This window comes from Paroedura picta, chromosome 2 (assembly GCF_049243985.1).
Source record: "Paroedura picta isolate Pp20150507F chromosome 2, Ppicta_v3.0, whole genome shotgun sequence".
In the NCBI taxonomy this organism is placed as follows: Eukaryota; Metazoa; Chordata; class Lepidosauria; order Squamata; family Gekkonidae; genus Paroedura; species Paroedura picta.
This window is the reverse complement of record NC_135370.1, coordinates 49,800,167-49,809,037: the sequence shown is the minus strand read 5'-3', so window position 1 is coordinate 49,809,037 and position 8,871 is coordinate 49,800,167. Positions and strand designations below refer to the sequence as shown.

The 8,871-nt window shown below is 42.1% G+C and overlaps 1 protein-coding gene across 5 annotated transcripts in view; it reads left to right on the top strand.

Annotated features, from left to right (window-relative positions):
- The first annotated feature begins 22 nt into the window (after positions 1-22).
- Positions 23-8,871, top strand: part of MBD5 (methyl-CpG binding domain protein 5) — a 180,663-nt gene continuing 171,814 nt past the window's right edge. For 4 of the 5 annotated variants that reach the window (XR_013228094.1, XM_077320116.1, XM_077320113.1 and 1 more), the window contains exon 1: positions 23-673. The gene's annotated coding sequence lies outside the window, so the exon portion shown is untranslated. The remainder of the gene's footprint in view (positions 674-8,871) is intronic. The other variant, XM_077320117.1, reaches the window with a different exon arrangement.

Here is an 8,871-nt window from a genome sequence, read left to right as displayed (position 1 = left end):
TCGCCTTCCCGGCCTTCCTCAGCTTCCTCCTCCCCCCCTTTCCCCCTCCGCGGGATCCTTTTCCGGGTCTGCCGAGAGCGCGGCGCATTGTGGGTGGCAACCTTTTTTCCCTCCCCCCCTCCTTCAACCCCGCTCGCTCCCTTGGGGCGCATGCGCAGTGACAGCCTCCCATCTTTCTCCCAGCCAGAAGCAGAGCCTCAACAAGCAGCAGCTGATGATGAAGAAGAGAGGGAAGGGGGAGACTGGGGGGACCTTTTATTTATATTGTTAAAGGGACAGAGCACTAATTCCACCTTGCCTCGGTGTGCGGGGGAGGGCTCGGCCTGAGGAGAGTCTAGTTTCTCCCCCACCCTGAGCCTGGCTAGAGGATCCCAGAGAGACCCAGGCAAAGAGAAGGAGAGTTTCTTCCCCCGCTTTGGCCGTCAGAGGAGAGAGGGAGAGAGACCTAAAGCCTCTTAGCAACACAGCCTCGGCTCCGTCTCCACTACTGTTCCCTGCTTGCTGGTGCTGCTGCTTGGCCCTGGCTGGAGACACCTCACACCACACACACGCACGAGAAGCAGCAGCCGGTTCCCCAGCCCCCTGCTCTCCCCTCCTCCCCCTTTATTACCCTTTGTGTGTGTCTCTCTCTCCGCTGCTCCAGGAAAGGAAATAAAAGTGGGGTGCCGTCAAGGTAAGCCTTTCTGTGGGGGGGGAAGGGGAGGCTGGGGAAGCAATGCCTTCTCTTACGGCGCAATTTCACTCTGAGGCAAACAGGGCTGGGGTGGGTGGGAGGCTGTTTGGTGTGTCCCCCTCCCGATTCTTTCGCCCCCCCCCCAGTTCTGAGACTATGAGCAATTTTTTCCCCCTTTGGTTTATAGGTTGGTGCTTTGATTATTATTTTTAATGGTTCAGCCTGGAAAAAAATGTTAGTTCTGTGTTTTACTCTGCATGGCAAAACATGTCAATTTTTTCTTACCTCCCACTTGGTGGTTTTGAAAAAAACAAAATCTCTTACTCCACTTTAGCTTTTTTTTGCCAGGTCCAGTGTCTTCGTTGGTTTTGTGTATGTGTGAGTTGCGGTACATGTACACGTATTCTAAACTGCTATTTGCTGTTTTTATGAGAGGGCTTTATCTTAATATTTACTGTTAGTTGTCTTGGGAAGTTCTCTCTACTATGTAGAGAGGCAGGTGCTGTATCAAGAGTTGTTTTGGGGGAAAGCTTTGGTTTGCCATTCATCCTTAAGAGTCAATATTGTATTTTAAAGAATATTTTAATATGAAATTGAAACATTTTTATGACTTCTTGTTGCCTCTGTTTTTGCATTGGTTGGTGTTTCAGCTTATATAAGCAAAGCTTACAATTAAAGTAAAAAAAAAAAGTATGTCCAGGAAATCAAAGTTTGCGAGTCACTGCAGGATCAGGGTCTAGATGGTTTGTTTGAAGTAGTTATGGTTCTCACAATGTGTTAAGATGTCAACTTTATTATGTTTTCTGGGTTTTGCTAAGGACTATTACTTTTGCAGTTTGCTAGTTTAAACATGATACTTGTTTATTTATGGGAGTAATAAATATGCAAGGATTAAATTTTTTGTCTAGTCCAATAATATGTAAATTCTATTAAATGAAATAGTATTTTTTTTCTGAGGGAATTTCTACTAATTGCAATAGTGCTTGTTTCTGAGGGAAGTTTGGGATTTTAGCTTGACCAGTTCTGAGTCCAGAGAAAACCAAGTTGCAGAAAGTCAAGATAGAGTTTAGAAAATAACTGTTACAAGTCATTTTTGTATGGTTTATCAACTCTATTGTGAGCATGCAGCTTTGTGTGTATTATTTTGAAACAAGATCATATTATGCAGTCAGTTTACCAAAGCCTGCAAAGTGTGTTTGATCTGTGGTATGTGCACAGATGGCATGTTCATGTCAATAGGCCCAGAGAATCTGGCCAAAGTTGCATGCCGTTTGACCTAATACTTGAAGCAGTAGGTAAATAATTTGTGTCTTCTGAATGGTCTCCATCATTTTTTTAAAACTCTGATTTGAAAACATAAAATACATTTGTATGATTAATTTGGAAAAGATTGGGAAAGAATGGTTTTGGAATGCTAGGGAAGACTTGAGATGCACTTCCATAGGAGTTTGCCTTCAAAATTGAAACTGTAAAGGCCGGACACATTCTCCTGGCAAAGTTTTTTAAAATGCGAAGTAATATCTTGTTAATAAATGTTAGACGTTCATGCATAAGGAAATTGAGCACTTTTACTTAAAAGTTTAGCTGTGAACGTTAATTTTTTTTTCTTTTCCAATTCTGAGATACTATTTGTATGCTCCAAGTGCATAAGAAAAGCTCAGTTTGGTTCACAGGCAATCTCAAATGCTTCTCTCTCAAGATCAGTCTATGTACAATATGACTGGTGAAAATTATTAATGTGTGGAGTAATTTTCCTTTCATTTTGTTGCTGCCAATAATTTTAAGGGCAGATTAACAATACACATTCAATTAGCTGATCATTACAAATCTGAGCATCATCTTTTTAGTATAGCAATCAACATTTTTGGGGGCTTACTTTGTTTTTCATCTGTAGGGAACTAATCTTAGCTTCTAAAGCTACAGTCCTTACCATACTTATGTTGAGTTCAATAGAAGGTTGCTCCAAAGAAATATATTAGAAACCATGATCTGATGCTTGATCCTGTATACTCCTACTTGGAAGGAAAACCACTGAGTTTAACAGGATTTACTTTTGAGAAAATATACATGGAAGCAGGCTACAAGTTCACTGTTGCAATACGTAATATATTGCTATTAAACAAAACACTAGACAAGTATAAGGATGACTTAAGAGTACCATAAAATTCCTTCTGGATCAAACCAGCATTCTATTTCCCACTGCATCTGGCCAGATGCCCTAGAAGTTCCACAGCAGAAGTCCAATAATGCCTTCCATAACTGACATTCAGTGGCATATTGCCTCTAAATTTGTAGGTGCCACTCAGCTATCATGGCTAATCTTAATCAGTGCCAGTCTCCATTCAGTTGTCTAATCCTCTTTGGAAGACATTTAAACTAGTGGCCATCATTGCATCTCATGTGGTGGCAGTGAGTTCCACTAGTGAATAATGTATTCTATAAAGTAATGTTTTATTTTCTCTGAGGGCACAGTAGATTCAGGACAATGTCATTGTGTGCCCCCAATTTTGGGTGATCTTCCAAACTCTCTATACTTTTTTCATATTATGCTTAATTTTATAAACCTATATATGAGATATCCCCCCCTCCCCTTGTATATATCGTCTGAAAATTGGGGGGGGGGACCCCACTCTTTAGCATTTTTTCATAGTGATCTCCAACAGGATCTGTTCTCTTACTCTGTAATGGTTGGAGCCTTTCATGAGGGACTTTGAAAATTACATAAAATGAGTGAGTTACAATTTCCCTCGCAGAAGCAATGTTGATTCTTCTTCAGTACAACTTATTCCTTCACAGGCTTACTCATTCTGTCTTTGATTATTGTTTCCACCAGTCACGTATTAGATTAAGTGGCCTGTAACTTCCTGGATTTCTTAACCCACCTCATGCCAATTCCTTTTTTTGAAATTGGCATTAGACTTCCTAATTCCAAAGTAGGTATTCCTTTTGAAGAACTCTTGGGCATAGGCTATCCAGACTCATTGACTTGATAGCTTTAGGACCACAACCAATCTCTTTTCACAACCGTTTGACTCAGTTCTTTAAATTTTGTCCCTGAAAACAGTGGTCCCAGGGTGGATGGGAAACTATCCAGTGTCCTAAACAGCAATAACCAGCATGCACCAAAATTCTTTCACATTCCGTGCAGTCTTCCTATTTTTTTAATGCTGCTTTCACTCTTAAATTGTCCAATGGCCCAGCTGCTTATGTGGCTGATATACTATTTGTTTTTAATACTTTGAGCATTTTGCTCTTCAAATTCTCTTTGACTTTTGCCTCTTTGGCCAGAGACTTTGTAACTCTTTGTTTTACAGATCTTCTACAGGGAAGTACGCTTGGCTTCAACCAGAGCCAGGGCCTTCTTGGCCCTGGATTCTACTTGGTGGAATGAGCTTGCAGAAGAGATCAGGTGCTGATGGAGCTTGTAGAGCAGGAGTAGTCAAACTGCGGCCCTCCAGATGTCCATGGACTACAATTCCCATGAGCCCCTGCCAGCGAAAGCTGTCAGGGGCTCATGGGAATTGTAGTCTATGGACATCTGGAGGGCCACTTTTTGACTACCCCTGTTGTAGAGCTTTGCAGAGCCTGCAAGACAGAGCTCTTCCACCAAGCTTATGGTTGAGACCAGTGGAAAAAACTGATACAACATCTGATCCAGACCTCCCTTTACCCTCCTTCCCCCCTCCCTTGCCACTTGTGGCTAGCAATTTTAAGTAATTATTTTATTTTATTTATTTAATTTTAAAGTTTTACTATTAATTCTAATGATAATTTATATAGGTTGTTTTTAATATGAATTGTACCAAATCTATTGTTGTATACTGCCCGGAGGTGAACAGTCACAAGTGGTATAGAAACCTCAAAAATAAATGCTGGAAAGTCATTAAGAAATACATTTTGAAAGCCAATTCATCTATGCAGGATGATTCACTAGGCTTATAATTAAAGTGGCGTAAAGACCTGTTCAGTAGCTGTAATGGCTATGACATTTTTGTTCACAATATTTCTTGCTTGGTGGAATTAGACTAAGTTGCAGATGAGGGAAGTCATCTAAACTGGTTAGGGCACCCCTCCTCTAGCTTCAGGCAAGGCTATATGTGGCTCTCCCAGGACAGAGCAAGCCAGTTTGGAAGGCCCTGTAGCTCTAGCAGTTCACTCCAACCTAGCTCTTATTCTGTGGATTACAAACAATATCAACAAAAAGAGCTTACCCCATTTTTTTCATTCCAGCATGGAGGAAGAAAAATTGAAGAAGATCCAAGTCTTGTGTTCTATTAAAGAAGGATTATATTAAAGAAAAGCACTTATCCGCTGAACTTCTGGTGGCTTCTAGGTCCCTGGGCAGTGTATTCGGAGACTTAAAAAGTGAGCTCCCCCCTTCCCAGGGAGGTCTAGGATCAGAGGGCAGGCTGTGCAGTCCCAGCATGGGAAATCGCTTCACCCAACACAAAAGACAACTTTTCCTCAAGACATTTCGTACAAAGAAAAACTCACAATACAGGGAGGAGTAGGAAGAAGAGGACAGATCTTCATCCTTATTTATAGGTCCTGTGAGGCAAGCCACAACCATGCCAAAAAAGTGTATCTTGGTGGTGGTATCAGATCATAGAATCATAGAGTTGGAAGGAACCTCATGGGTCATCTAGTCCAGCCCCCTGCACTGTGCAGGACACTCACATCCCAATCGCTCATCTACTGTAACCTGCCACCCCTTTGCTTTCACAGAATCAGCCTCTCTGTCAGATGGCTATCTAGCCTCGGTTTAAAAATTTCCAAAGATGGAGAACCCACCACCTCTGAGAAACAGCTCTAACTGTCAGGAACTTCTTCCGGATGTTTAGATGGAATTTCTTTTGAATTAATTTCATCCCATTTGTTCTGGTCTGTCCCTCTGGGGCAAGAGAGAACAATTCTGCTCCGTCCTTTGCACCCTTTTAAATACTTGAAGACGGTTATCAGATCCCCTCTCAGTCGTCTCCTCTCTAGGCTGAGCAGACCAAGCTCCCCTGAATTTGAAGGGAAGGTAACATATCCTTGCTGACTAACCACCAGCTTTTCACTATCTGAAGGAGTTTCAAAGTGGCTTCCAATTAACTTCCCTTTCTCTCCCTACAACAGACAACCTGTGACCGACTCAAGGTCACTCAGATGTGGAAGAGTGAAAACTTAACTTGGTTCTCCAAATGAGACTCCACCACTCTTATCCACTACACCATACCGGAAGGCAAATGGTGGGAGAGGACTCAGATTCAAAATAAAGTTCATCAAGACTATTCCAACCTGAGCATTACCAAAGACTTCTCAAGAAGGTCATCACTGTCTTAAACTATCAAGTGAAAGTTTCTGATAAACCCAATTCCGCAACATACTATAATTTTGATTGAAGGTTATTTTAAAAGCTGTATAAAAATCTCCACTGAATTCTTTGAAGATGTGTTAAGAGCAGGGTGGAACGTTCCAGGCAGCGACAGTTCTTTGAACACAAATATTCTATGCCTTCTCTGAGGGGACAGAAGACCTCAAAGTCTCTCTGGTTCATGCTCTTCATCCAGAGCAATTCTGACTAAGGATGGGGACAATGTACTAAAGGATGCTGTCAACTGGAAAAAAAGACAGCTCTTTAGAAATAGCACAAAACAGCTTCATGGGCAATCAGATCTTCAGCAGTCCTGTTGCAATTTTACTTGGACAATCATAATCTGAGCAGATCACCCAATACAAGATTTGGGTCCTGACCCCTTGACCTTAAAGAGATCTCTACTTAAAATTTTAAAAAGCAGCACAATTTGCTTCGGATGCCTCACAGGGTGCTATGCAAGTCTGTGCAAGGACTCAGCCAGCTATTGTGGTTGTCAGATGGAACCTGTGGTTGACTCTTTTTCCAAATCACACTGATTGGCTGAGAAATTATCAGGCAATTTGGGGGGAAAGGACCCTGGATAAAAAATAAAGAAAACTGCTATAATCTCCACTTCCCCTAGCAAGGATAAGAACAAAAAAGGAAAATCCTTTCACTCCTTTTGTTCCTAGAGGACACCACTAGATGTAGAGAGGGCAGAGACTTCAGAAGCAATCACCCTTTTGGATGCTGATCCCGATTTCAGCAGAAGCAGTTCCAAAATAAGTCAGACTGTAAGGAAAAAACCCACAGCATGACCATAGGGTAGGAGGCCATCTGCAAGAGTTTGTCCACACCTGGAAAATGTCAACTACCAATTGCTGAATTCTCTCCATTATAGAAAAGGGCTCCAAAATAGAATTTTTGTTTTTCCAACTGTGACACTTCATACCATCTCCAGTTCCAAAATCAGAACAGAGGTCACTTTTATTCCAGGAAGCAATTCAAAATATGCTTACTATTAGAGCTATGGCAACCAGTTCCCTTTTGCCAGCATTACAGGGAAGCTTATGCCATACCATCCATAAAAAATCAGAGGACTGGAGAGCAATTCTGTAGGGAGTTGGACTAGATGACCCTTGCATCCCTTGCAACTCTGTGATACTGTCAAAGATAGCAAGGACACAACCCAACTCCAGCAAGAACACAGCTCTCTCCAAAAGAGCTTTTTTACTAAGTTCAGGAACCTGAACCACTTGGGAGCCAGGAATAGACACTTGTCAGGCCAAAGAAGAAAAACAGGCAAAGATTGTGAAAGCAATAAGTGATGTTCAGAGGTCTCATGCACCTATCCCATATTCTGTGTTTATTGATCTTAGCCACAGATCTGGTTCCTTGGGCAAGTTTCCGTACAAGGCCATTACAGAGTACCCTGTTACATTACGAAAAGGAAATCTGCCAAAAGACATCATAGGAAGGTTCTACTAATTTCCATTCTCAAGTGGTCTCTGAAATGGTGGACTCTTTGGGAAAATCTATCGAATGGAGTCGTCTTCCTCCAGCCACCCTACATTGTAGTTACAACAAATGCCAGGCCAAGGGGAGAGTACACTGCATGGGCCAGGTTGTTCTAGAAAAATGGTCGCAAGCAGAGAAGCTGAACAGCATAAACTGGCAGTGGGCAGTCAAGCTAGTGAGGGCCAACAATACAACAGCAAAGGCCCACATCAACCGGTAAGGGTACATCAGGGAGGCTCTTCTTTACTAGGAAGCTGCACATCTCTTTGAGTGGATGGAATTGAACCTAAAAGGTGAATAATACCAAAGCAGACTGGCTGCCCTGGAAAGGTAGTCTCTCAATCAGGGAGAGTAGCCTCTTAACCAGGACTCCATTTTGGGAACCCAATAGGTGACCTGTTTGCTTTGGCACACACCAAATTCCTATCAAAGTTCTTTGACCACCAAGCAGAGGGCAAAGATGCTCTTCTTCACTAGTGGTCTCAGGAGCTCCCATATGGCTTCTTTCCTTTAATAAACAGGGTGCTGAGCCAAGTTCCTTAGAGAAAGAGCAGAAGTGATCTTCATAGCACCATTTTGGCCAAGGAGACCATCATTTGCAGAATTGTTGAGATTGTTGGTGACTGCTGCCCTAGTAGCTTCCTTCAAGACTGACCTCCTGACACAAGGTCCCATCTTACACCCAGATCTGGAATGGATCCAGATAATGGCTTGGAGATTGAGCAGGAGGACATAGAAAGAGCAGGTTTGTCCAAATAAATTGTGGACATTACAATGTAAACAAGACAGTAGGCAACCAGATGTATTTACAACTATACCTGGTCTACCTTTTAAAATGGACCAGTAGCAAAACAGTCAATGTGTTAAAACCATTCATTAAGAAAGTGATTATCTTCCTACTTTAAAGATGGAAGAAAGGCTAGAGACTTAACACCCTAAAAGGCAGGGACACAGCTGTTCTGGGACACAGTGGCCTGGCTAGTATCTCTGCCTATAAATATTAAAAGTACTGTGCAGTTAGCTTCACCAGTAAGACACAGATTTCTAATTTGGAGTCTATGCAAAATCTTGCAGGTTCTCACTAGGCATGTTTTGGAAATGAGGACCCTATTGATTTGGAGCCTCAGACAGCTTAGCCTCAAAAAGGTACCTGCCAAGCTCTCAAGATCTGCTGCTATAAGCAGACACATGCTATCTTCATTACATGCCATTTTTCTCCTTTTCTTTGAGGAAGCAATGTTACAATACCTTTCCCTTCTGTTATATGGCATTGCATTGCCATCTTAACTGAGCATCTAGAGTCCTACTTGATTTTTACCTGCTCGTCTTCCTCTTTGCTTTG